At 45.1% G+C, this 26,358-nt stretch overlaps 1 long non-coding RNA gene across 1 annotated transcript in view; it reads right to left on the bottom strand.

Annotated features, from left to right (window-relative positions):
* The window catches only part of LOC134471182 (uncharacterized), a 79,896-nt gene extending 58,361 nt beyond the window's left edge, over nucleotides 1–21,535 (bottom strand). The window contains exon 1 of the long non-coding RNA XR_010040492.1: nucleotides 21,474–21,535. This is a non-coding gene — a long non-coding RNA (uncharacterized LOC134471182). The remainder of the gene's footprint in view (nucleotides 1–21,473) is intronic.
* Between the last annotated feature and the right edge of the window lie 4,823 nt (nucleotides 21,536–26,358).

Below are 26,358 nucleotides of genomic sequence, written 5' to 3'. Positions count from 1 at the left end.
GGAACAGGCAAATTCAGAGACATACAGGAAAACATCAGCTGTCAGTAGCTGAGTAAAGAAGGGATGGGGAGTCATTGCTCACTGGGTAAAGCATTCCCATTTGGGAAGATAACAGGGTTCAGGATAGATGGTGATCATGGTTATGGACTGATGTGAACATACTTAACACCACTGAACTGTACACTAAAAATAGCGAAATCAGTCAACTTTATACTGTGTAAATTTTTACCATATTTGAAAAAAAAGAATCACAAGATATAATAAAGACAAAACAAATTTCTGAAGCATTTAAATCCTTGGTTCCAGCTGCAGCCCTGCCCCAGATTCCATGACACACACATTTCCCTAGCTTATTTCTGTTACTTGCAAGCCAGGTGCTGTCCCCGTGGAGACCACAAAGTTTTGGAAAATGTGACCCTGTGTCACCCTTGAGATGAAGTGTTACTGATGAAAAATAAATACAGAGACAGAACAACGGACTGCTGATGTGAGCACGTCATCTGTGTGGTCGTCTTGGTCTGTTTTCACGGCACCTATAACTGTGCTTTTGGGCATAGTGAGCTGGTCGAAGGCTAAAAGAGATGAAAAGCTTCCCCAAATTAACCTAGGGTATAACAATTGCTTACCCTGGAAGTTAGCTGCTGTCCTGCTGTAGTAACGGACAGTCTGAGCCAGGGAAAACATTTCAGCACATCTGCAAGTTGGCACCACCTGAACCCTTCTTGGTAACCATGGTAACTACTGATATGTGGGTAAAAATGAAACAAAGGCATTAAGTTTTAATGCCCCAAAGCTAGCTTAATCAGTCTGCATGAGCACCAGGAAATTTTGCAAAAAAGAAAAAAAAGGGAAGAACGGAATCACAGAATTTTAACGAGGTCACTATGAATTACAACAAAAGTCAGAGGCTGTGGGTAATTACAGCTAATGTTGCAACCTTGAACCATCCAACCATGTGGATCTGAAGTTTCCAAAAGCAATTTTTAAGGGAAGCGTATTAATGAGGATGAAGAGACCATAGATGAAAATACAATTTGCAATTATGCATTAGATTAAATCTGTTCAATCTTAAAATGGTTTAAATGTAATACCATGGACTCTGAAGTGAAAAAGGCAGAGAAGGAGAGAGAGAGGAAGGAAGGGAGGAGGAAGGCAGAGGGAGGGATTTAGACCCGTATTCAGACATTGTATTCAGACCTGTAATCCCAGCACTCGAGAGGCCAAAGCAGGAGGATTGAGAGCTTGAGGTCAACCTGGCCAACCTAGTGACAAGGAAGGGGGTCACAAAATAATATTCCCGTGCTCTCTCCCTAGAAGCAACTGCGTTAAAATTCCATCGATGCCCTGCTTCTAAGCTGAGTGTTGGGAGCGGGAGGGTAGACTTCCTTCTCTCAGTCCTGTGTCCACATTAAATATGATCGTTAACATCTAAGGTTTATTCTACAATGAAATATTTTTTAAAAAGAAGAATAAGTAGAAGAACCCGCTCCCTTTCCAAACCTAAGGCCTTGACTCTGGCCCCAGGGAGAATGAGGGGGAAAGGCACCTTTTGTCCCCAGCTCCTCCCTTCTCTCTCTTTTTTTTTTTTTTTTTTTTTTGACTTTTTCATTTTTATCGGTACTGGGGATTGAACTCACGATCGCCTGCTTGCAAGGCAGGTGCATATGCCACTGAGCTAAAACTCCAGCCCTGCTTCTCTCTCTGTTTCCTGGCTGCATGGGGTGGGCAGCTTTCTTCTGCCAGGTCCTTCTGTCTTGTCATTTCTGCCTTGAAGCCATGAGCTGAACCCTCTGAAGTCTGAGCCGAAATAAACCTCTCCCCTTCAAGTTGTGGGTGTCGGGGATCATGTCACCCTGATGAAAGTGACCAGCAGACATGAACAAGTCCACGAGACTCAGTGCTTCTCATCTTAGGAGAGCATGAGACGCAAACCGCTGGGCCCTGCCCCACAGTTCCCGGTCCAGCGGCTCCTGGACGCCCTGAGAACCACTTCACAGCCTCCACTTCACAGGTGCAAGGCCCCAGGAACCTGCGCTCAGTGATCCAGCCCCACTGCTTACCGTCTTCATTCTCCCTCCTCACATACTGTGATGTTATGACCAGCTGCCTTTGACTTTCAAAGGCAGCGTTTCCCCACATCTATGGAGGTGAAATTGACAAACATTGTATGCGCTTGGGTATACGATGTCATGTTTTGTTACATATATATGGCATTCTAAAAGAATTACCATAATAAATTGAATTAATATGTCCATCACCACACCTAATTACCATTTTTGTGCATGATGAGAATCCTTAAGATCAACTTGGGGCCAGGACTATCTCAGTGGCACAGTGCCTGCCTGGCAAGTGCGAGGTCCTGCGTTCCATTCCTGGTCCCAGGAAAGTAAACAGGAGATAGACCTATGTGTGGAGCAATTTTAATTGCATAATACAGTATGGTGAGTTCCAGACTATCCCCGGGCTGTACACCAGGGTCCTGGACTCGGTGATCCAGCATCACCCTGACTTCCCACCCTCCTCCTTACCTCCCACCTCTGACCCCTGGAGACTCCCATCCTACATTGCTTCCACCAGCTCATCGGGTTTTGTTCTGGGGCTATGGATTTAGCTCAGCAGGCATAAATGCCTTCCTGGTAAGTGCCGGGTCATGAATTTGATCCCTGGTGCCAAAACATTTTTCCTACAAATGTTTTATTAAACATGTAGCTGAGGACACACACTATCTGTCTCTCCATGTCTGGTTTATGTCACTCAGCATAGCACCCTCTGGACTCATTTCTCATTTGTGTTATTACAAGTGGCAAAGCTCTCTCTCTCTCTCTCTCTCTCCCTGTTTTTCTGTCTCTGTCTCTGTCCCTGTCTCTGTGTCTCTCTCTCTCTTTCTCTCTCTCTCTCTCCACCCTCTCTCCAGCACTGGGGATTGAATCTAGAGGACTCTGAGCTACATCTCCAGTCCTTTTCATTTGGAAGCATATCTCCCTAAGTTGCCCAGGCTGGCCTCCAACTTGTAATTTACTGCCTCAGCCTCCAGAATAGCTCTTTCTAACTTTTTAAGGGATCTTCTCGCCGTTCTGCATCCTACCAGCACTCACAGTTGGCATCTGCTTTTATTTGCATGAGGTTCATCCCTTTCGAGAGCTTTAACTCACTGAGACGGTGAAAGTTGTAAGAGACGAGACCTATGAAAAGCAAGCAGATCACGGGCCTACACCCTCGTGGACGGCTCCTGCTGTCCTTTCGGGGTGACCTGGTGCTCTCAAGAGTGGATCAGCTCCAAGAGAATGAGTTACTGTGAAACAAGGAAGCCTGGCCTGTCCTAGTCTCTCAGGATGCCGTCTGCTTTGAGGACCTCACTAGCACTGCGTAGATGTCAGTTCTGTGCCCTTGAGCCAGTGGAACTGTGAGCTGAAGAAGTTTCTTTTCTCTATAAAGCGTGCAGCCTCTGGTGTTTTGCTACAGAAATGTGGCATGGACTAAGACAGTTCCTTCGTTTTCTTAGGCTTATGGTTATGATTTGCATTTCTCTGATGACCATGATGTTGAGCACATTTTCACACACCTGTTGTCCTTTGTAGGTCTTCTTGGGAAAAAAATATCTATTCTCATGCTTTGCTGTTTTTTTAATCAATATTTTTTGTTTTGACTTGATTTGATCTTTTTGCTATGAAATTATTTGTGTTCTGTATATATTTGGACATTCCTCCTCTTTTTTAAAAAGAGAACAAACCCCAAAAAACAAAACAGAATAAAACCAACCAAAACAAAACAGTAAAAAGTAATACAAAATTCCAAGGCAGGTCAGTAGGGAATCAACAATGGCCACCATAATATCTTGTTATCTTCAAAATAGCTGTCCATACCATCAGACATAGTAAAATTAATCAAAACAGAACAGAGTAAAACCAATCAAAATAGAACGTTGAATAAAACAAAACAATGAATCAGAGTAAAACAGAACAACAATTCAAAAACAAGACAGAGGGAATCCCCCATATTTACTATACTGCATCCTTCATCCTCCTAGGAGATGCTCAGGCTGCCAGCCCTAGGCCTGCAAAGTCAATCAAACAGAACCAGCACTGATTTGTTTTTGTACCTCAGTTGCTATCAGCCGTCCTCCAAATCAGCTGATGACTCACAGGGACAGGGAGGGAGATATGTAGTATTCTTGACTCTCAGCCTGCACGCTGGTCGGCTCACAGGAAGGGCAAACTGGCTGGGAGGAGTAAATAGGAGGCAAATTCACCCTTCCTGACGTGAGCTCTGCATACTGTGAAAGGGCAAACTGGTTTCTTGTGGTCCGCCCGACCCAGCACGGATTCTGCTGATTCATGCCAAGGGCCAGCGTGTACGTTACCCTTTAAGAGATGCCAGACTCGCTGCTTTTTCTCCCACTCCCCAGTCCCATTCTCACTCTGTCGATGGTTTCCTCTTGCTATGCAGAGTATTTTAGTTTAACGCAGCCCCATTAGTCTGTTTTTGCTTTTGTTGTCTGTACTTTTGGGGATTATGATCAAAACAAGTATTGCCCAGACTAATGTCATGGGACATTTTTTTTCGTTTTCTTTTAGCAATTTTACAGTGTTAGGTCTTGCTTTCAACTTTAATCCACTGTCAGTTAATATTTGAGTATGAGGAGACACGAAGGTAAACTTTCACTTTTCTGCCTGTGGACCCCCTCTATCCCAGCGTCACGTATTGAAGGGGGCACCCCTCCCCACTCGCATGCCTGGACACCCCTGTCAAAGGCCAGCGGGCTGTGAATACATGGGCGTACAGCTGGGTTTCCATTCTGTCCCATTGCTCTGTGTGTCTGTGTCCAGTACCATACTGTTCCTGTCGCTGTGGTTTTGGTCTTCTTGCTTAGGTTGCTATGACTATTTGGGATCTTTCATGATACTGCATGAATTTTAGAATGTTTTTTTCTATTTCTGTGAAAAATGCCCCTGGAGTGTTGATAGTAATTGCATTTAATCGGTTATCCCTTTTAGTCCTATGGACATTTTAACAATATTAGTTCTTCCATTCCATAAATTCAAGATACTTTCCCATTTATTTACCTTCTTCAAACACTTTTTTTCAGTGTTTAAAAGTTTCCATACATACCTTTTTTGTCCCTGGCTAAATTTATTATTAAGCATTTTATTCTTTTTGTTACTATCATAAATGGCATTATTTTCTTAATTTCTTCTTTTACTCGCTTTTTTTAAGCTGGGATTGAACCCAGGGCTTCCACACTGAGCTACATTCCCCACCCGGCCCCTCCCTGCTTTCTTACTTTCTGAGCCAGCTTCCCACTAAGTCTCTAACTCGCAGAGGCGCAGCGCCTGCCTCAGCCTCTCCGCAGTGCTGAGGTTCCAGCTGTACCCATCGTGCCCAGCCTCTTAACACAGCCAGTTCTGTATTTTTATTTCATACCCTGCAGCCTCACTGGAGTCATTTCTTTGCTCTGACAGTTTGGAGTGGAGTTTCAGAGCTGTGAATCACATTACTTGCAAACAGAGAACATTCTGCTGCCTCCTGGTTGGGACGTCTGATTTCTTCTCATTGCCGGTGACTTGGCCAGGACTTCTTACCCTGGACTGTGCTGAATGAAAGCAGCGAGGGAGAATTCTTGTGTCTGATCGTGGAGAATACGCCTTCATCTCTTCACCGCTGAATATAATGCTCACTACGGGCTCACATTCTACGAGGGGATGTCCAATGTTTTGGCTTTTATCATAAAATATATTAAATTCCATCAAGGGCCCTTTTGCATCAGTTGAGATGACCATATGATTTTGGTATTTTGTTTTCCTTTGTTTTGGGGTACTGGGGACTGAACCCAGGGCCTTCACGCTGAGCCACATTCCCAGCCTCCTTAAATTTTTTATTTTGGGAGAGAGTCTCACTAAGCTGCTACACTGCTCACGCTGGGCTCAAACTTGCAGTCTTCCTGCCTCGGCCTCCCAGAGTGCTGGGATTACAGACCTGTACCACCACACCCGACTGACCAGTAGTATTTTGTATAAGCACCACACACTGTCTGACTGCACCACTAGGGCTCACTAGCAGTGTTGTGTCACAGATGTCTGCCTCTGTATTCACTGAAGATACTGCCTTTTATGTTTCCATACTGTCCTTGTCTGGCTCTGGAATTGAGGTAATGCTGAGGTCATAAAGTAAGTTTGGAAATGTTCTCTCCTATTCAATTTTTTGGAAGAGTTTAAGAAAAATTGGAAGTAATTATTTTAAGTGCTTTATAGAACTCACCACTAAATCATCCAGTCCAGAGATTTTCTTTGATAGGAAATTTGTGATTAGTGATTCAGTCTCTTTACTCATTATGAGGCCCACTTCCTAGTAGTCACTCAGTCTTACCAGACGGGTTCTAGGGATTTATCCACTCGTAGGTTTCCTGGTTGGCATATAATTCTTAATGAGAGTCTCTAACGATCGTTTTATTTCTGTGGCATTGGTTGTAATGTCTCCTTTTCATTTATCATCTTATTTACCCGAGTTCTCTCTCTCTCTCTCTCTTTTTCTTTGTCTAGTTAAACATTTGTCCTCGTGTTCATCTTTTCCAAAAGCCAATTCAGGTTTGTCAATCTTTTCTACAGTCTCTGTGGTCTTTAATTCATTTGCCTTGGTTCTAGGATTTCTTTCCCTGTGCTCATTTAGGGCTTAGTGTGTTCTCCTATTTCGAGTTACTTGATGTATAAAGTTATTTGTGATTTCTCCTTTCTACTAATATGGGCAGTTATCACCAATAATTTCCTCTTAGAAGTGCTTATATTTTAGTATATCATAGTTCCACTTTCCTTTGCCTCCTGATACTTTTTATTTCCCTTTTGGTTTCTTATTTAACTCATAGATTTTTCAGGAGTGCGTTCATTTCCTTATAGACATAACTTCTCCACGTTTGATTTTCAGTTTCATGTCTTTGTGTTCAGAAAAAAACACTTGTATGATTTCAGTCTTAAATGTATTAACAACCACAATTTGTTCCTTCATGGCCCAACCTATGATCCATTCTAGAGAATATTTTGTGTGTGCCTAAGAAGAATTTGCGTTCTGTTGCCGCTGGATGGGATGCTCTGTGTGTGTCTGCTGTGTTTGTCCCTTTGTGCACAGCATCATTAAGCCCATTGTTCCCTTATTCATTTCCTGTGTTGATGTCTCTCCACTGCTAAGTGCAGAATTATTGCTGGGTTGCTGTTTATTCCTTTGGTTTGTTAATAACTTTGTTTTATATATTTAGGTACTCTGATGTTGGGTGCATATACACTTATAAATAATTATCTTCTTGATAAATCTGTGCCTCTCTCATGAGATAAGACTTTCTTGTGTCTTATGGCAGTTGGGACTTAAAGTCTGTATCTGATGTAAATATGCCCTCGCACACTCTTTTGGTTACCGCTGGCAGGCAATGTCATTTTCAGCCCTTTACCTTCAGTCTGTGTGTGTTCTTAAAACCAAAGTGAGCCTTCTAGAGGCAGCCCGTGGAGAGTGGAGGGGTGTTTGTTTTGTCTCCTTCTCCATTCACAGTCGCTCTGTGTCCTGGGTTTGGAGAATTTAACCTATTTACATTTGAAGTAGTTATTGATAAGCAAGGAATCTCTACTGCCATTTTGTTAATTATTTTTTAATATTTTGTAGTCTTCATTTCCTCACCTCTTCCCCTTTCTCCTCTCTCCCTCCCTCCCTCTCCGCTGGAGGTTAACCCAGGGCCTACCCCGTGCTAATCAAGCTCACCAGCTCTCCAGCCCAGAGTCCTTCTTTCTCTCTTAATGTCTCCATTTGTGATTTCATGTTTTTATTTTTTGGTAATGGTATATTTGATTCCTTTCCTTTGGTGCGTATCTATGAAAGGATTACCACAAGGTTTATATAAGAGATTTTAATAACAATATATTTTAAATGGATAACAATGTAATTCATTGTATTTCACTGACCCTCATACTTACAATTTATTTCATGTCACAATTTACTTTTTTCAGTGTATCACTTGATACATTATTGTTGGTATAGTTATCTTTAAATACTTTCATCTTCTAACTTGAAAAGTAACTTATACAATATCAGACTATTGTGAATGTGGCTGTGTACTTGCCTTTACCAGTCAGTTTTATCCTTTGTATTTTATATTACTAATTAGCATGCTTTTGCTTTAATTTGAAGACCTCTCCAGCATTCTCCAGGCAAGTCTAATAATGATGAACTCCTCTGGCTGTTTTAGAAATTGTTATCTGTACTTCATTTCTGCAAATAGCTTTCCCAGGTGTAGGATTCTTGGACAACATCCAATTGAATGTATTACCTCACTCTCTCCTGGTCCACAAAGCTTCTGCTGAGAAATCTGCTGATAGCCTTATAGAGTTTCCTTGTACATAAAAGGCTGGTTTTCTCTTGGTGCTTTCAAAATTTTCTCTGACTTTGACTTTTGATAATTAGATGGAATGCATATTGGTGTGGTTTGATTTGATTTGATGTCACTTAAAGATCTTTGGGTCTTATGAACCTTATATTCATCTCCTTCTCAAGACAGGAAGTTTTCAGCTATTCCTTCTTGCTTTTCCTTTTTTGTTTTTTAAGATGGTTTCACTGTTTAAACCACATTGACCTCAAATTTGTGCTATTCCTGCCTCGGCCTCCCAGGGGGTAGGATATGAGCATGGGTCGCCATGCCTAGTCTCTGTTATTCCTTTTTATCTTTTTTTTTTTTTTTAACTTTTTATCGGTACCGGGGATCAAACTCACGACCGCCTGCTTGCAAGGCAGGTGCTTATGCCGCTGAGCTAAATCCCCAGACCCTCCTCTGTTATTCCTTTAGAAGAGCTTTTTCTCTCCCATAATGCACCTATCAGTCTCCATGCCGATATTTCCTGAACCCTAATAGACTTCCCTGCCTCTCATTCATTGTTTTCTTTCCCACCGCTGACTGGGTCATTTGAGAAGTTTTTTTCTTCAGCTTCACAGATTTATTCTGTTTAACCGAGTCTGCTGTTGAAACATTCTCTGTTGCATTTTAAAAATTTCATTTACTGTATTATTCAGCTCCAGAATTTGTTTGGTTCTTTTCATTAAAGATTTCTATTTCTTTCATGAATGTCTCATTTCTTACATGTTAAGTTCATCGTGTTCTATCTTCTTCTCTTACAGCTCACTGAACCTTTTAAAACAATTGTTTGTCGAGCTAATCTAGAGCTCCATTTCTTGGAAGCCATCTCCTGGAACACTGCACTGCCTGCTTAGTGAGGCTGCATTTCCTTGACTTGCTTCTGCTGTCTTGGGCTGCTGTCTTCCTATCTGAAGAAGCAGGCGTTTCCTGCAGTCTCTGTTGATCTCTACTGGCTCAGCTAGAATCCTGCGGGCTCACTGTGTCTCAGGGCTGTGGTGCCAGGGGTTGAGCCCAGGGCCTGCTGCCTGCTAGGCAGAGATGCTGCCACTAAGCTGCTCTCTGACCTTCCCCCTCCGCTTCTCTCGTTCCTTCCTGGGGAAAACTCTTGAGAAATTCTGCCTTCTTTCAATCTCACAAAACCAAACCCACTGTGAGGCTGCCTTTCTGTGCTCCCTGGGGCCGGGAGGTGCTCCAGCTGAAGGGCGCTCCCACCCCAGCCCGGCAGAGCCTAGCTGGTTGCCTGCGAGCACTGCGGTGAGAGCTGCAGCCCTTGAGCACCTGCCCTGGGCGCTCTGCCGCGCCCCTTCCTCCTCGTGCTCTGCCGCGCACCTGCCCCTCGTGCTCTGCCGCGCACCTGCCATGCACCTGCCATGCACCTGCCCCTCGTGCTCTGCCGCGCACCTGCCGCAGCCATGCGCGCTAAGGCGTCAGCGTGAGACTCCTTGAGACCCCTTGGCGGAGTCTGTTGTAGGAGCCCACGGCTCTGCGGCGGTGCCATGTGCCCCACCCTCTCGCTCGCCCCTGGCTGGCCCGGTTGCTTATTTCTGCAGCCCCTGCAGTGTCTTTGGGAGCGCAGGGAAGCAGTGAGGGCCGGGAAAGCCGGATGCTCGGCAGGTTCTTTGGCCCCGTGGAAGAGACCCCTGGGCGGGAGGCTCTTCGTCTCTAAACGCGAGGATGCTGAAAAGTCGACCCACTTTTCCTGCTCTCTCCTGTGTCTGATCTCAGACTTTTTTGTTGCGGTGGGGCACTGGACCCTCTCTGGACCTCCTGGCTCCCTGGCAGGAGGCTGAAGCCTTCCACTCAGCCGCACAGCGACATCACTCTTTGGTATGTTGATTTGTACATGTTGAGATTAAAAACTTTTTAATTTAGCCTAATGTCTTCCCTTCCTTTCCCTGTGTGTCTGCGGGGGTAGGTGGGGGGCTGGGACTGAACTCAGGGTCTTTGCACCGAACTATGCCCCGGATCATTTCCTTCCTTATTTTGGTGGCAGGGTCTTGCTAAGTGGCTAAGTTACTTAGATGAGCTCGGATTTGTGATCCTCCTGCCTCATTCTCCCAGAGTACAGGCACTATAAGCACACACCAGCACAACTGACTTCATCTTTAGTTTTGTTTTAAATTTCACAAGCACCCAATTTAGAGTCAGCCAGATGTAGTGATGCATGCCTGTAATCCAGCACTTGGAAGGCTGAGGCAGGAGGATCACTATGAGACTGAGGTCAGCCTGGGCTACATAGTGAGTTCAAAAGTCAACCTGGACTGCATAGTGAAACCCTGCTTCAAAAAACAAAGCAAAATTATCAGAATCCAGCCAAAATATTTTCTTTTCACTAATCATATTGAAGAATTTGTATTTGTTCTAATATAAAAATACATTGACTCTGATTCATTCTCTGAAGATCTTCATTGGTTCAGCTACTTATCAAGCCACTAACTCAAAATCTGACATAAGTCTAGTTATGATGATAGGAAATGACATGATTCAGTAATTTTAGCAGTACTCACTCCTAGGAAGGTCTTGCAATTTGAAGAAATTAATATTTTTATATTTTTTTCTACAGCCCCTTCGTCTATTTTAGACTTTTTTTGGGAGGAGTGCTGGCTTAAAAGTTATTAAGGAGACAGCCAACATTTAAGGTAACACTGTTTCGGCGGTGTGTTCTGAGTCACAATCCAGTTCCCTCAGAGAATCTGCCACCCCAGCCTGCTCCTGCTCTGGAACCCTCAACCCGCGCTGGGTGGAGCCTGCTTTCCCCACCCCAGGGTAATTAGCCTGAGAAATGCTGCAGGATCTCACGCTGGGGAAGTATTTACACCACGGAAATTGGCAACTCTTAACGAGGCTTCTTCCGCCCTCCCAGAACTGGTTGTTACATGTTTACTTAGACACTCACTGCCTACAGACTCTCAGCAAAAAATAGAAAAATGAAAGGGAAATCCTGGCTTGAAGCTGCGGTTTATAAACAGCAAGAGGAGAGCGCCCTCTTGTGGCCATCATCGGAATTGCAGGTGATAAAAAAGAGGCAGAATTACGCCTTTTCTCCGCGTTTTAATCCAAGGTTTTGTGATGGTAGCACACATGTCACAACTCCAAGGCTTCTGTCTCTAGCCAGGCTTTTCTCGTCACCTATGGCACACCCATTAAATGCATGTCTTGTCGGTATAATTTTCTTTTTTTTTCAAGACAGGATCTTGCTGTGCAGTTCAGGCTGCCACTGAGCTCACTTTGGAGCCCAGGCTGGCCTCAAACTTGCAAGGATCCTCCTGCCTCAGCCTCCTGAGTGCTGGGATTACACGTGTGCGCCACCATGCCCAGCTATCTGTATAGTTTCCCTTGTGTTCGCAAAGCAGGCTACGTTACTTCTTTTTAAGGCCCTGGCTTTTCTGTGGGCTGCTGTGGGCCCTGGAAAGGTGCAGCTTCTGAGCCTGTCCACTTCCTTAGCTGTACGATGCGCCCATGTGAGGGGCACAGACCAGTCGGCCCTGTGTTCTACAAGGCAAACCACAGCAGACCACATCTTATGACCCTGCGACAGCTTTCCCTTGTGTCTAAAATAAAAGCCAGACTGGTCCCTGGGTGCCCAGGAGCCCAAGGAATCATGCTTCTGCCAGAGCACACGCTGTCCTCCCTGGCCGACCTTCCCTGAACACAGTGTCAGCCCAGTCACCCACAGGAGGCCTTCCTAGGGCCACCTGGCCACCTGTCCACTGGCTACAGTGCCCTGCATGGTGGCCTCCACCCGAAGCCACAGCTGTGGGTGTGCTTACATCTGACGGTCCACAGGATGAGAGCTGGAAAGGCCTGTGGGAGGCCCTGCCTGTCTCATTCCCTGGGCTCTCCCCACCCAGGTGCAGTCACTGACAGCCTAGCACTGACCCTTTGTCCCCCCCCCAGCTATCATTTAGGGGTTACGGCCACCAACTTCACCCACTTGACCTGGACAGTCCCTGTGTTACCACTAAAAGCCACCACCCAGGGAAACTTTTCTGCCTCAGACAAAACCGAATGGTGGTGTCTCTGTCTGCTTGCTGTTACTGTAACAGAATACCTGAGGTTGGGTACTTTAGAAAGGGAAGAGACTTTGCTTCCCTGTCCTGGAAGTCTGGGAGCGTGCGTGAAGCTGGCATGAGCTCAGCTCTGAGTGGGGGCTGCTCGCAAGTGGCAGGAAAGCCACAGGGTGGACGAGTCCACAGAGCCAGGACCAGGAAGCGCAGAGGAGAATACACCGGCTTAGGGGGACCCTCTTGCCAGAGCAAGAGCCTGTGCTAGAGAGGCTCAAATCCATGGGAGGGGGCTCTGCGTTCCCAGACCCTCCAACCCACCCCCACCACCCAGCAGGGTTGCCTTGGAAACTCAGCCTTAGGGTTTCATAGGGGAAAACTATTCAAACCATGGCCATAGAAGTCATGTAGGATTCCTACCTTCTGGGATGACTTTGAAAAGCAGCCTAAATGACATCAATTTTTTAAAAAAATATAAAAGCCATCTTTGAATAACAGAATTAAATGTGTAGATTTTTTATCCTTCTGGTGGGATTAATATTAGTAGAGTTAATTACACAGATAATTAATATTATCTTAGCACATGCATTTGTATTCTTCTTAGCACTTAAAATACATATGCAACATATTGTTTAAAACAAAGGTTCACATTGCGTTTCCCAGGCGATGTTTTCCATTTTAAATGTCACTGCAGAAACAATGTGTTACAAATACCGCAGCCATGACTCATTGCCTGTCGTTAGAGACTTCCCACGTGAAGTCACGGTGATTTTTAAAATAACTTTATTCACATGCTTCTTTTGTATCTTCCTGATTTAAAAAAACAATCAAAGTTGAGCTTTTCGTGTTTTGTTTTTAAAAGAAATATTCTTTAGCATTTCTCTTTCTTCTTGACGTCGGAGCGCATCTGTGGTGGTTCTCCAAATCCCTTGGCTGAGCTCTCAGAGATATCGTGAAGGAATTAAGTTTGAATGTATTACCATGACTTGAAAGGGACTGAGCCATAAAAAGATACATTCAGAATCTCTCTGTAGTGAGCCGAGAGCAAGCACGCGTCACCTGAGGCCACCCGCCCTGCACAGAGGAGCTCGTGTCCCCTCTCTGTCAGGTGGCTGGCACTGCGTGAAGGGCCAGCGATTTCCATATCCCTGTAACACTGATGCACGGGGACTTTCCTGCCCTGCTGATCATCAAAGCCACTGGACATGAATCCTCTGCTCCGCTGCTCGGGTCCTTAGGTAGCTAAGCTCTGCCCAAGCTCCTCTTCTCTTTTAAAATCCTCTCTAGGTGTGGATTGAGGAGAGAGAAAAGAGCTGGAATCCAAGGAACCCTAAGAAGGAAAGAGGAGGTGCAGGGCACCTTCAGCTGTGCTTTCAAGGACCTCTCAGACCCAGCCCGCTATCTAGCACTGTCACGTCACCGGCACCTGAGCTGTGGGCTCCCAGCCACTCCAACTTCACGCCCAGGTGAGCAGCAGCCTGGACCTGCACCTGCCAGACCGAGGTCTCAGGGAGCAGCTGCCCCACATCGATGCACAAAGCACGTCTCTCCCTGCTGCTTTAAAATCTCAGTATTTTATGCCAGGTTTCCGGCCCTGTAATGTCGCTTTGTCTGAGTAAGAATTTGTGTCAGTGTGACAGACAGCCAGAAATGTAACCTGCCACGAGTGAAGCCACGGGTGTAGGACTTGGGTGAGAACTTTCACATACATGGTGTCTGCTTAGTCTACAGCTCGTAAAGGTCAGTTTCTTCAGGGATAAGTTGTGAATTCTTGCAATTCATTCTGTCTTACCTCTGATTCTGCGGTACACAGCATGCTGGCCAGTGACCACAGACCAAGACTTTGAGGAGCAGGACCCAGAATAAACTCTCAACCCCAGAAGAGTACCTAAGGGAGGCTTTGAGACTTGTCCCTACCAGTGCCAGTACCGATCTTGAGAACACTTCCTTTCTGAATCAGAGCTTCTCAGGCGCCTGAGACATGGGGACTGTAAGTTCCAGGCCAGCTTTAGCTGCTTAGCAAGATTTTGATTTTAAAAACAAATGGTGAGAAATTCAAGTCCTTTCTTGCACTTTAACTCAGGAGCCAATGAAACCAGTCTTTCAGGCTGTTTTTCCAAGGCTGGGCCTGCAGAGAATCTCTAAATTTACCACAAAAGCCCTGAGATTTATTTCATGTCTTACAGGAGCACTGATAGCCAGGAACTCCTATGATCCTGGTAATTCCCATCTCCTGTAAGGCTCTCTAAAGCCACTACCTTATAATCTCAGCCACTCAGCAGGCTGCGGCAGGAGGGTCACAAATTCAAGCCCAGTGTGAGCAGTTTAGGGAAACTTAATCTCAAAACAAAATGAAACAGAAAGGGTGGGGATGTAGCTCAGCACCCCCTGGGTTCCGTCTCCAGCAGCGTGCACACACGCGCACACATACATATTCACTTCCAACAGACATAGCAGTCCTGGGATGGCGAGCAGTGGCTCTCGGTGGGCCCTGGAGAGAGGGAAGGGCATTCCCGTGCAGGTGGACGGTTTCCTGGAGACGCACAGCTGATGCTTGCAGTTAGTTTTGGTTCCCCTGGCCAAGCCCAGAGCCAGCCAATCCTTGAAGTTCCCCCAGGTGCCTGGAACCAGGGCTGGGCAATATCAAAGTACCCAACTGAGCAAAGGGATGCTGTGAGAAACATTTTAGTTTACCTGGTTTTCATCTGCTTCTGATTTCTTAGTTGTCTAGAATAACCAGGGTGTCACCCAGGCCCTTTTTTATGCATCACGAATCCTTTGGAGTGCACCTGAATATCTGTTAATGAGGTAATTTTTAGAAAAGCCCTAGTAAGCAGGGAGGACTCACTGGGAAACAGCCATGTGCTAAAAGGGCTAGGAAGTCCAACCCCACCCAACCACCAGCGGGAGAGGGGCTGGTGATTGAATCAAGTCACCCTCATGTAATGAAACCACCCTAAAATTTCAGAGTGACAGGGGCTCAGGGGAGCACCCAGGAAGACGAACAAGAACACATATCCCAGTGCCAGGGGCGGGGTGCACCCTGCTCCACCAGGACAGAAGGCCTGGTGTTGGAGCTTCCAGGTCGTGCTCTTTATGTCTCCTCTTTCACCTTGCATTTGCATCCTTTAAAATAGCTTTTACTGACAGATGTGGTGGCATTTGCCAGCACTCAGGAGGCTGCGTCAGGGGACAGCAAAAGTTCAAGTTTACCCAAGGCTAGGTACTGAGACTGAAGGTCAAAGCCTGACAGAGATGTCTGCCTCTCTCGGTCCGGATCATGTTCTGGGGGCAGAGTCAGATTCAGGGTCATGGCCAGTGTGAGAGGTATTTTGGTGCCAGGGTCAAGGTCAGGGTGAGCTTTAGTTTGCCCTGTTAATTGTCGGGGTCATGACCAGAGTCATGGTGAGCCTCAGAAAAAGATGAATCACTGTGAAGGGAAGGGTCAAGTTCACAGACAAGGTTAAATTCCAGGACAAGTGAAGACACAGTTAGGGTTAGAAAGGGGTCGTGATCAGAGTGAGACTCAGTTTCAGGATTCTGGCCAAGTTTGTGTCCATTCATGGATGAGTGGATAAAGTATACAAACCATGGAATATTATTCACCCTTGAAAAGAAGGAGATCCTGTAACATGTTACAGCATGAACCAACCTTGAAGTGAAATAAGCCCGTTACATGAGGACACTAATATGATGTACCATTTACTCCAGGTGTCTGGAGTAGTGAAATTCATGGGCACAAAGCAGAATGCTGGTTGCCAGTGGTTCTTGGAGGAGGAACTGGGGAGTTACCACTTAAGGGGTACAGAGTTTCAGTTCTACAAGATGATAAAGTTGTAGACACTGGTTACATAAGGATGTAATGTCTGTTTCGTTTAGTTTTGAGGTAGGGTCTTGCTAAGTAGTTCAGGCTGATCTTGAACTCATTATTTAGCCTGAGCTGGCCTCAAACTCATGGAAATCCTACCTGTTGGGCGCAGGCGCTCAACATACCATACCCCACCTGGGACTAAGGACCATGCCAGCTTCTGCAATGCGCTACGTCCCTCTCCAAATTAGCCACCCCGTGCTCACTTCGTATTTGCCCCATGCTGACTCTGTGGCAACCCCTGATTGACCACAGCTGGGTATATTAGCCAGAGCCCACATCCCATTCCAGCCCTGCTTCCTCGTGGTAGCCCTCGAGGCAGCCTGATTGGCCACAGTCAGATATATAAGCCAGAACCCGCAACAATAAAGCGGCAATTACCTGTTACCCACAAGAGCGTCCTCTGTCTCATTGAGGGGCTGCACCGGTCAACTGGTGGCCCGTACGGGGAATGCTGAGACCCTCTCTCTGACAGAACGGAGACGATAACAGGTAAAACCGTCAAGCGCCGATAGCGGGTGCTACACAGTGGGCGGGGGCTGACAGGTTAAACTGCTCAATGTTGGTAGCGGGGGCTACGCAACAGGCGGCAGGGGCTGCCGGGCTGGATGGCGGGGGCTATCGGGCAACCTTGGGCGGACGCGTCGCAAGGGATTGAGGAGCTCGTAAAGACAGTTCCGGGAGCCGTAAAAAGGCAGGATTGAGGAACTCGTAAAGAGAGTTCCGGGGCCGTAAAGAGGCCGGTTTTGGGGGTGCCGTAAAGGGGTGCGGGGACTAAGCTGTCCCTGGAAAAAAAAAAAGGAAAAAGGAAACAAAAAGAAATAAAAAGAAACTCTTGAAATTCTCCTTAACATGGGTAACATCGCTACTCAGCCGCTGTCAGTCGCTTTAAGCGACTTACTGAGAGAAAAGTGACTGAAAATAACTCCATGAATATTACCACCCTCATGGTTACCGTGGAGGGCCTGGTTCCCACCAACAGGACCCCGAGCTCTAGCTATGATGGCTCAGGTAATAATCCCACTCTGAAGTTTTCTTCACAAGAAACACATGGGTTATGTTAAGAGCAAGCTTGGGGATCGACTGGGGGCAATTTCTGACTTCACCTTCCCTCAGAATCTTAAAATCTCCTGTTACAGAGAAACACCTGTCCAGGCAGAAAGTGCCTGAAGCCAGCTGCTTGTCCTTCCATGCTTAAGACTAAAGATTATTTAAATTCCACAGAAAATCTGATTTCTTCTGAATTAATGCTTTAATCTTAGAAAGCTGCTGTGGGACTCGACAATAGCATGGAACCTGCAGTTTGTCCTTGCAACTGAGTTGGAAACGAAGATTCATTGCCTCAGTCACTGCAGCTGTTGCTAGAGTCACCTGTGAGAGCTCTTGTGATGAGGTGGATGCTTGGAAGCTTTTGTGGTTAGGATAGTGAATAAACCTCATCTGGTTGGATGAATGGTGGCCTAATTAGAGACAGATGAAAATTATTGTATGGTTTCTTTGGGTTTGTTGGGAGGGACAACCATATTTGTCTTAGAAAAGGGAATGAAGCATTCTTGTGGCAGGCTTATCCCCAGTCCGTGTTTTTCATAGCAATGTTTCAGGGGTGAGGAGCAACGATTCCTTCACACCCTCCACCTGCAAGCTCCCTACCTCTTTCTGTTGTTTGACTTTTCTAAATTGCTCCACCACAACCTGTTATGTGTCACAATGTTGGAATAACAGTACGCTTTCAGCTGTCGTTATGCAGGTACCCCAGTTCGTACCGATTCCAGTTATGGCGGACCCAGATGAGTTTCCTGTGATCCAGCTCGTGCGCAATACTCTCCAATTGGATCCATAAAGTTTTCTCTTTCATAAAGGAATGGGCAGGAATAGGAGCTCTGGCTGCCATGGCTACACTTGCCGCATTCGGCAGTCTACTTCTGCTCTGTCGGATTCGCAGACAAAGGAATAGGGACAAAGTAATTATCAAACAAGCATTGCTGGCCATAGAATCTGGTCAAAGCCCAGCAGCATGGCTCGCCATGCTGTGACGCAGGTGTGGAGCAAAGCATCGCAGGGAGTGTCGTCCTTGGCCAGGAGACACCCGGTCTCCATGTCGGCGAGCATGCGGGTTGGGCTCATAAAACAGATTTCCCGCCCCCTCCAAAAGAGCACCAATGGGTAGTAAGGTACTGTCATGAAGGCTGCATGGCACCTCACAAGGGGTGCCGACCCCTGGAGACCCTGTGTCAGTTATAAAGAAAGGGGGAGATGTTGGGCACAGGCGCTCAACATACCATATCCAACCCAGGACTATGGACTACGCCAGCTTCCGCAATGCGCTACGTCCCTCTTCAATTAGCCACCCCATGCTCACTTCGTATTTGCCCCATGCTGACTCTGTGGCAACCCCTGATTGACCACAGCTGGGTATATTGGCCAGAGCCCGAGTCTCATTCCAGCCCTTCCTCCTCGTGGCAGCCTGATTGGCCACAGTCAGATATATAAGCCAGAACCCACAACAATAAAGCGGCAGTTACCTGTTACCCACAAGAGTGTCCTCTGTCTCATTGGGGGGCTGCGCCGGTCACCTCCCACCTCAGACTCCCCAGTGGTGGAGTTATAGGAATGTGCCACCACGTTCAGCTAAGAATGTAAATGCTCTTAGTACAACTGAATGCTACATTTGATAATAATTAAGATGATAAAATTCCTATATTTTTTTTCACCACAACAATAAAATAAGTGATCCTCTGAGGCAGGAGGATCAGCCTGGGCTACACAGCGAGCTCAAGGGTGGTCTGTACTATATAGCAAGTCCTGTCTCCACAAAATATTCATAAGATTAAAAAAACTGCTTAAGCGAAAAATCTTTGGGACTTATAGGGACAGTCACAGCTGGTCTCATACCTAAGAGAAGAAAAAGAATGTAGGGCTAAAAAAAAATACTTGACTAAATAATGACTGGAAACTTCACAAATCAGAGGAAGACATACCCTACGATCTCGGGAACCTGAGTCCACCAAGGTCTCATAGACCACAGAGCTGTCTACAAGAAACTGGCTTCTGGCTTCAAATGTAATAAAGTAGAATGGAAATAAAAGGGTTAAGGAAGGATGCCAACTGGATGAACTCAGGGCACGAGGCAATCAAAAAAGAACATTATTTCTAAAAAAAGTGGTAGGGTTCCATCATAGAGATGCAAGAGCCCACTGAAAGAGCTCCTGTCCTGGCTTCTGTCTGGAGGCCCCCCACAGCCTGGTGCACTCATGGCTGGTGCTGGGTCACGGCGGTGTGAGAGCCGGCTTAGTCCACCATTGAATTGACAGCGTTGTAGGTGATGAGTAGGCAGGCACAACCTCGGTGTGGGTGGTGCCAACCCAAGTAAAATACAAGGGAAAGAAAGATACTTGGCTGCTTTTTGTCTGCCCTGCCATGAACTGTTTCTCTCCCTCTGCCATGCTGTGCTGCTTTGGAGCCAGAAGATTAGGAGCTACAAACTGTGAGCTAAAAGAAACTTTTTTTTTAAGTTGTTCTTCTTTGAAGACATTTTGTTCCAGCAATGAGAAAGCAACTAAGATAGCTCCCAATAACCAAAGTTGAAAAACTATGACCAAGAAACAATGTCACACTAAATTGTTACCAAATATCATTAGTTAAGCCAATACAAAGATGCTCACATCACAGCCCTTTGTTAATTTGTATCAGGGAGCTAAAGGGTCTTCTCTGGAAGCCTGACGAGTGTAAACAGGAAGCCTGGAGATAGATATTCAAGGGTGTTATTTACTTTCCTTATTGCTGAGACAAAATACCCAACACCACAAGCTAAAGGAAGAAAGGTTTCTTATGACCACCTATGATCGCAGGAGGTCTTGGAGGGATGTCTAGATAGAAGCTGTAAATTCAGGGAACAAAGCATGGCTGTCACTCCAGCTGGCAGCAAACCCTGGTGTCATCCCATTGGTGCTGATTTTAGGTACTGAATAATGGAAGAGTTGTGGGGTCAGGATGCCTTCCACCCAGGTTGCAACAGAAAGCTAGTGTGCTCCCGAGAGGGCAGTTCATGATGCTGTCCATGGGAAGATGAAGGTGCAGTGGAGAACTCAGAAGGTTGAGGAAGCAAGGAACATAGGTGGTCTGAGGGAATACACAAGGAAGGCGAAAAGCTGGCCCAAGGGAGAACCTGTGGGGGTCACACCCGTCAGCTGTGTGCCAAGAGCAGAGACAGCCAAGCCCTCTGGGGCTCACAGTTGCCACAGATTATCCTATATGCTGGACATGACCTACAGGACTTAATGCTTTCCCTGTTGGCTTTTTGGATTTGCATTGGTCCTGTTGTTTTCTGTCTCTATTTCTGCCTTCTGGAATGGGAATGCTTATCGTGTACCACTATGTGTTGTAAGTGTTTTAACTTTCTTAGTCAACTTTTAGAGATGGACTAAATGGCTTTTGCATAAGGAACTGTGCATAAAGGTTTTGGGGATGGGGCAGAATGTTATGGCTTGTGTCTAGGTGTACCTCCAAAGCCTCATACAATAATAGGTGTCATTTCTCAGAAGTGGCTGGATCTAAAGTATATGATGCTTGGATCCTGGGTGTCCTACCCTGGATGTGGGTGGCACCACTCTGTGAGCTTGCAGCCAGTGTGGAATATACAAGGGCAGGAATTGGGCAGCCAGTGGCTCACTGGTGGCTGCCTCCTGCCTTCTCTGCATGCTGCCAACTGTCTCCCATGTGTAGTGCCCCTCTGCCATGCCACCTGGCCTTGGAGCTAGCCAACTATGGACTGAAACCTCTACAAAATGAGAGCTAAAATAAGCCTTTCCTCCTTTAATCTGTAGTGTTGGGTAATAAGTCCCAGTGAAAAAGAATTAACTAAGAGTGCTGCAAACATGGTGGAACTGAAACTTTAAATGAGCATTGTATACAAATGTACACTAGCATGGACATCAATGGGCACGGGTCACCGAAACCGGCAGACACACACTCTGCTTCTTCCTTATGCACAATTAGTAGCCAGAAAGCAACAGAAATTGACAGAATGTGACAGAGAAGAAGCATCTAGAGTGCTAACTTCAACTTAATTGTGTGTTCTGACGGTTCTGAAAGAGTTCACTCCCTGTGTCCACAGCAGTAGGAAAAGATGAACTCGCTTTTACTTACATACGCAGTTAGTTTTCTCATTGCTGAGACAAATACACAGCACACAAGTTAAGGGAAGAATTATTTAACTCACAGTTTGTAGAGGTTTCAGTCCTGTAGGGAGCCATCAAAGCTGGAGATTGATCACATGTGTGGGGTTAAAGCAAGTCCAGCCCAGAAAAAGCAGAGAGATCAAAACAAGGTAGTAAACAAGTTGTTCCAGCACCAAGAAGGCAGAGGCCCAGGCCTGCTGGCAGTGGGTTGTTAGGGAGGGGCTGAAATTGACATCATCTTTCCCACTAGATAAATAAAGGTGCCACACTGGTTGAGCAGTTCCTTTCCTCCCATCAGGAGAATAAGGGCTCCACCTGACCCCAGCTTTGTCTTTTCTTTATTTTTCTCATCCTCTTGAGGTCCTTGACCCCAAGAACCTCAGGAGCCACATTGGGTCACAGCATATGGGGCTAACCCTAACCCTAACCCCTTCCCCTAAAAAGAAAAACAAAGAGGTCTATCGATTATATCAGCTGTCTAACTATGGGATAAAAATTATTCAAAAGAACTACAAATGTATAAAAAACTTTCTTGTATGCTTGGATCTGGATTAGACAGGGTCTTAATAATCATAAGCTTCTTGAGACAATTACAAGGGAACTGGCTCCAGGCACTGTTTCAGAATCCCAAACAAGAAAAGGTTGGCAGCATGACTGCCAGCCATCCCATAACTTTAACGAGCCAGTAATTGTCCAGAAAAACCTTCAACAATCTGTCCAAAGTGTAGTCAACGATATCATTGGACCACTCCCTATAAATTCAAAATAGTTACAAGAGAAAAACTTTCAGCAGGGCCTGTAGCAGCCCTGCCAAAGAGCAGGGGTGTGGCGGCTCCCTGAGATGACTTGACCCTGCTCGGCCTGGCAGGCTCCTAGTGGTTGTGGGGTAATGTGGTCCTGATTGGCGGTTTGTTGATTCCTGTTTACAAAGTGGTCTTACAAAAGACAATTTCAAATAAGCAATACGACAATAACTAACCTTTAAAGCTTCTAAAAATTCAACGTTTGGCTTTCACCAGCTGATAACAGGCTGGCCCCAGCATATCACCGCCTCATGGCTTTGTGGTGGGTCTTGATACCTGGTAACATAAATTCTCAAACTCCATTGTTTTTTCAAAATTACTTACTACAGAGGTACTTGTTTCAAATTATCAATTAATGTAGCTCTACATTTATTTAGGTCCCTTCTGCTTTTTGAAGTCAATTTTAGTTGTCAAAACACTGACACTACACAGCTTGCTAAATTTCTTGAATTTGTCTCCAGAAGAAGAAATTATACATTTACCTACTTGGGAGAAAACTGAAAAACAGCTTAGAGCAAAACTAGGAAAAAAACCCCCAACACAAATCAGCTGGCCCTCTACAGATTTGAAAGGGTTATTTAATAGCAACTGATGCTTTCTCTTCCTGTCACTACTTCTCACAGGGCCCAGGCAGGGGAGGTCACCTAAGCCTCCTCTGAGCCTGGAGTTTGGCCCAGACAAGGAAGGTAAAGAAACAATGTTGCCTGTTTCAGCTGCAAGGAGAAATCAAGGTTATGGTTCAACCTCCTCAAAACACAGTTCAAAGCTCCCTAGATTATTGTATTGCTGTTAGTTATTCTCCCCTTGACAAAAATAGGAAAATTTATAAATAAAGAAAGGGTACCCAAGGATTTTGGATCTTCTGAGACTAATTAGAGAGGTGAGACATGGCTCTGGCCTGCCCAAGCCACCTGGTTTTTCCTATCACCTGGGCACATGCTTTATGAATTAAAAAATTTACACTGCACTGATGCTCAGATCCCCAGCAACAGTGGGGCCTCCAGCACAGAGCAGGAGCACCACCTGCATGTCACAGGAGAGCCCAAGATACCTAAATATAAAATGCAGTTTCCGTTTTCTCTATACCTTACCACAAAAAGTCTTTATAATCCTCAGATCTAAAAGTAAGCTAAATGTGCTCACAATTTAAATTTCAAAACACAAAAGGGAGAGTTCACCTCATAATAGATTTCACTTGGCAGTGTATACCACTTACAATATTTAAATTCTAATAAAGATGTAACTGTTAGGGCCGACGCCGCAGGGAAAGAGACCCCAAGGACTCAACTCTTGGTGAGGGAAAAAAGTTTATTTCCATGCGCATGGGGTCCCCCAGGCAAACAAGTGCGGAGGGGCCTCGAGGGGGAATTGTGTAGGGTTTTTAAGGGCGCAGGGAGGCAAGCGAATTTACAGAAGCAGATTGCATTGGTTAATTTTGAGCAGCATAGGATTTGGCAGAAATTGATTGGAGGGGTTTGGGGTTGAGTAACCATGGAGACTGGGGGTCCTAGCCCAGTCACTATGTGCCCAGAACAGAACAGTTACTTGTCTTACTTATCTCGTTGAGACAGAACAACCTTGCAGGTGCATTCTTTCTTTTTTTTTCTCTGCTCTGATAGCTCTGGGGAGTTAGGCATTTCTTTCTGCTCTGCTCTGATAGCTCTGGGGAGTTAGGGAGTTAACCCTTTTATTCCCCCGCTCTGGGGAGTTAGGGAGTGAAACATTCTTTGCTGCTTTTTATAACTCGGGGAGGGGGTTAGAGCAGGGGGGTCAACTCTCACATAACTACCTCAGCAGGTAGATAATGTAATCAAATAAATCGAATCTAAAAGGAGTCCATTGGAAAGATCTTCATACTGGACAATAAAAGGACCCAGTCCAGTGCTAACGTGGGATTGAGGGTATGCCTATGTTTTTCCAGGAAAAGCTAAATTACCTATCTGGGTGTCAGTGTGTGCTGTCCAGCTATATCATGGACCCAAACCCAGGAAAGGAGTTGATGCTACCTTTTGTAAGGACCTGTGTCGCAGGGAAGAAGACCCCAAGGACTCAGCTTGTAGTGAGGAGTAAAAAGTTTATTTCCATGCGCATGGGGTCCCCCAGGCAAACAAGTGCGGAGGGCCCCGAGGGGGAATTGTGTACGGTTTTTAAGGGCGCAAGCGGGAGGCAAGCAAGTTTACAGAAGCAGATTGCATTGGTTAATTTTGAGCAGCATAGGACTTGGCAGAAGTTGATTGGAGGGGTTTGGGGTTGAGTAACCATGGAGACTGGGGGTCCTAGCCCAGTCACTATGTGCCCAGAACAGAACAGTTACTTGTCTTACTTATCTTGTTGAGACAGAACAACCTTGCAGGTGCATTTTTTTTTTTTTTTTGCTCGGTTCTGATAGCTCTGGGGAGTTAGGGAGTTAACCCTTTCACTTTCAAGAAGCAGATGCTCAGTCTTATGACAGTGATGCCTTGGAGACCATGTCATATCCCATAAAAAAGGATGAAGCTAGAACGAACCTTAATTAACCCAAGATGCCCAGGAGATGGTAACAAAAAAATAAAATAAAAAAGGGTCCACATAAGTGATAGAAGTGCATGCTAAGTCCTATCACAAAGATGTTGTCTTTTTCAAATTTTTTGATAAGAGATCTCTGCTAACTGACCTACATCAAATGTGATTGGTCTATTTAAAATTAAAAATTCTACAACTGTAAAACAATTTGTGTAATTCAATTTGACTAAAGTATATTTGAGTGTACGCTGATTGTGAAAGATGTTTATAAATCTGTGTTCCTGTTTGTCTGTTTGTCCAGTTTGTTAAGCTGTTGTTAAAAGTCTCTGAGCTAGTGATGGCTCACACTGGTCGAGCCAATAGCACAATGCCCATACAGGAGTGCCTAAGGGGCACAGGGTGCCTAAAAATGCCCTGAGTGTATGGTGTGCTGGAGGTAACAAATATTTCAACCCCAAGGACACAGCTGGTGTAAGAAGCCAGCTAGTTCAACAAAGAGGTGTGAAATAGCCCCCAGGAACTTAGAGAGTTCTTATAGACACTGACAATTCTGCATCGGTTTATGTCTATTTGAATCTGTACAGATCGTCTGTCCATGTTTGTCCATTTGTCTGTTTGTCTGCTTGTGAACAGCTGTTTTTCTTTATTTTGAGCTCAGCAATTTTCCTTTTTCTTTTGCATTTATAGATCATTTAATCAAGGTTTATTTGAGTTATAAAATTATAAAACATGTTTCCACCAGGTCCAAATGCCACCTGGGTTGCCAGCTGGTCCAAATGATGCAAACATTGGTTATGTAAATGTAGTGTATGTTGTTGTTTGCTGTTAACTTGAGAGTTTTTCATTTTTTAAAAAATTGAATAGTTAAATGTTGTAGTTGGGTTTTTCATAAGTCTTCAAAAATTATATTAAGATAATTAAAAGTCCTTTGGAGTTGGGATTGTTAGACAGGACTTAAATTGATAAATAAGAAAACAGCTGTCTGGCAACATTTTTAACCAGTTCTTGTTCATTGATTGGAATCCCCAGTGATCTCCATAGCCTATGGGAGATACCTCAGCTAAAGCTATAAATTATATTATTATTATAAGTTCACATTTGTCATTATCAAAAGAAATAATTCAATAAGGGTTTTGATTTAAAGATCCTGATACAAAGGTTTCACATGGTTATGACAAAGGATTGTTGTTAACCTCATGGTGTATTCATATATTCATGCCTCCAGATATACAAGCCTTCAAAAATGTAAAAACAGATTGTTTATGGTGACAAACTGTTGTTTCAGATTCAGACCTCTGCCTCTAACAAATGCTTATGAGACGTGAATCTGTTGTAGTCAGGGGTTGTGCAGAGAACAGTTAGAATCAGGACATGGAGTTTATAATATTATTTTTATAATGGTCACTGGGAGTTAACACAAAAAAATGCAGGAAATCTATCCACAACACCAAAGACATAGAATATTTAGTCAAGGGCCTGAATCCCACAGCAATGTCCCACATGAGTCCAGATAAAAATCCAGAGCTCATGGCAACGCCTCCCATGAGTCCAACTGGAGGTCCAGAGCCCACAAGAAGAACTCAGGCCAGTCTCTTTTATGGATCCGTGCCAGAAAGGCCCA

This window comes from Cavia porcellus, unplaced genomic scaffold, assembly GCF_034190915.1.
Source record: "Cavia porcellus strain 051 isolate PalLab524CR breed Dunkin Hartley unplaced genomic scaffold, mCavPor4.1 scaffold_17, whole genome shotgun sequence".
Classification (NCBI taxonomy): Eukaryota; Metazoa; Chordata; class Mammalia; order Rodentia; family Caviidae; genus Cavia; species Cavia porcellus.
Note: the sequence above shows the minus strand (reverse complement) of the source record. Positions and strands in the feature narration are given on the sequence as shown.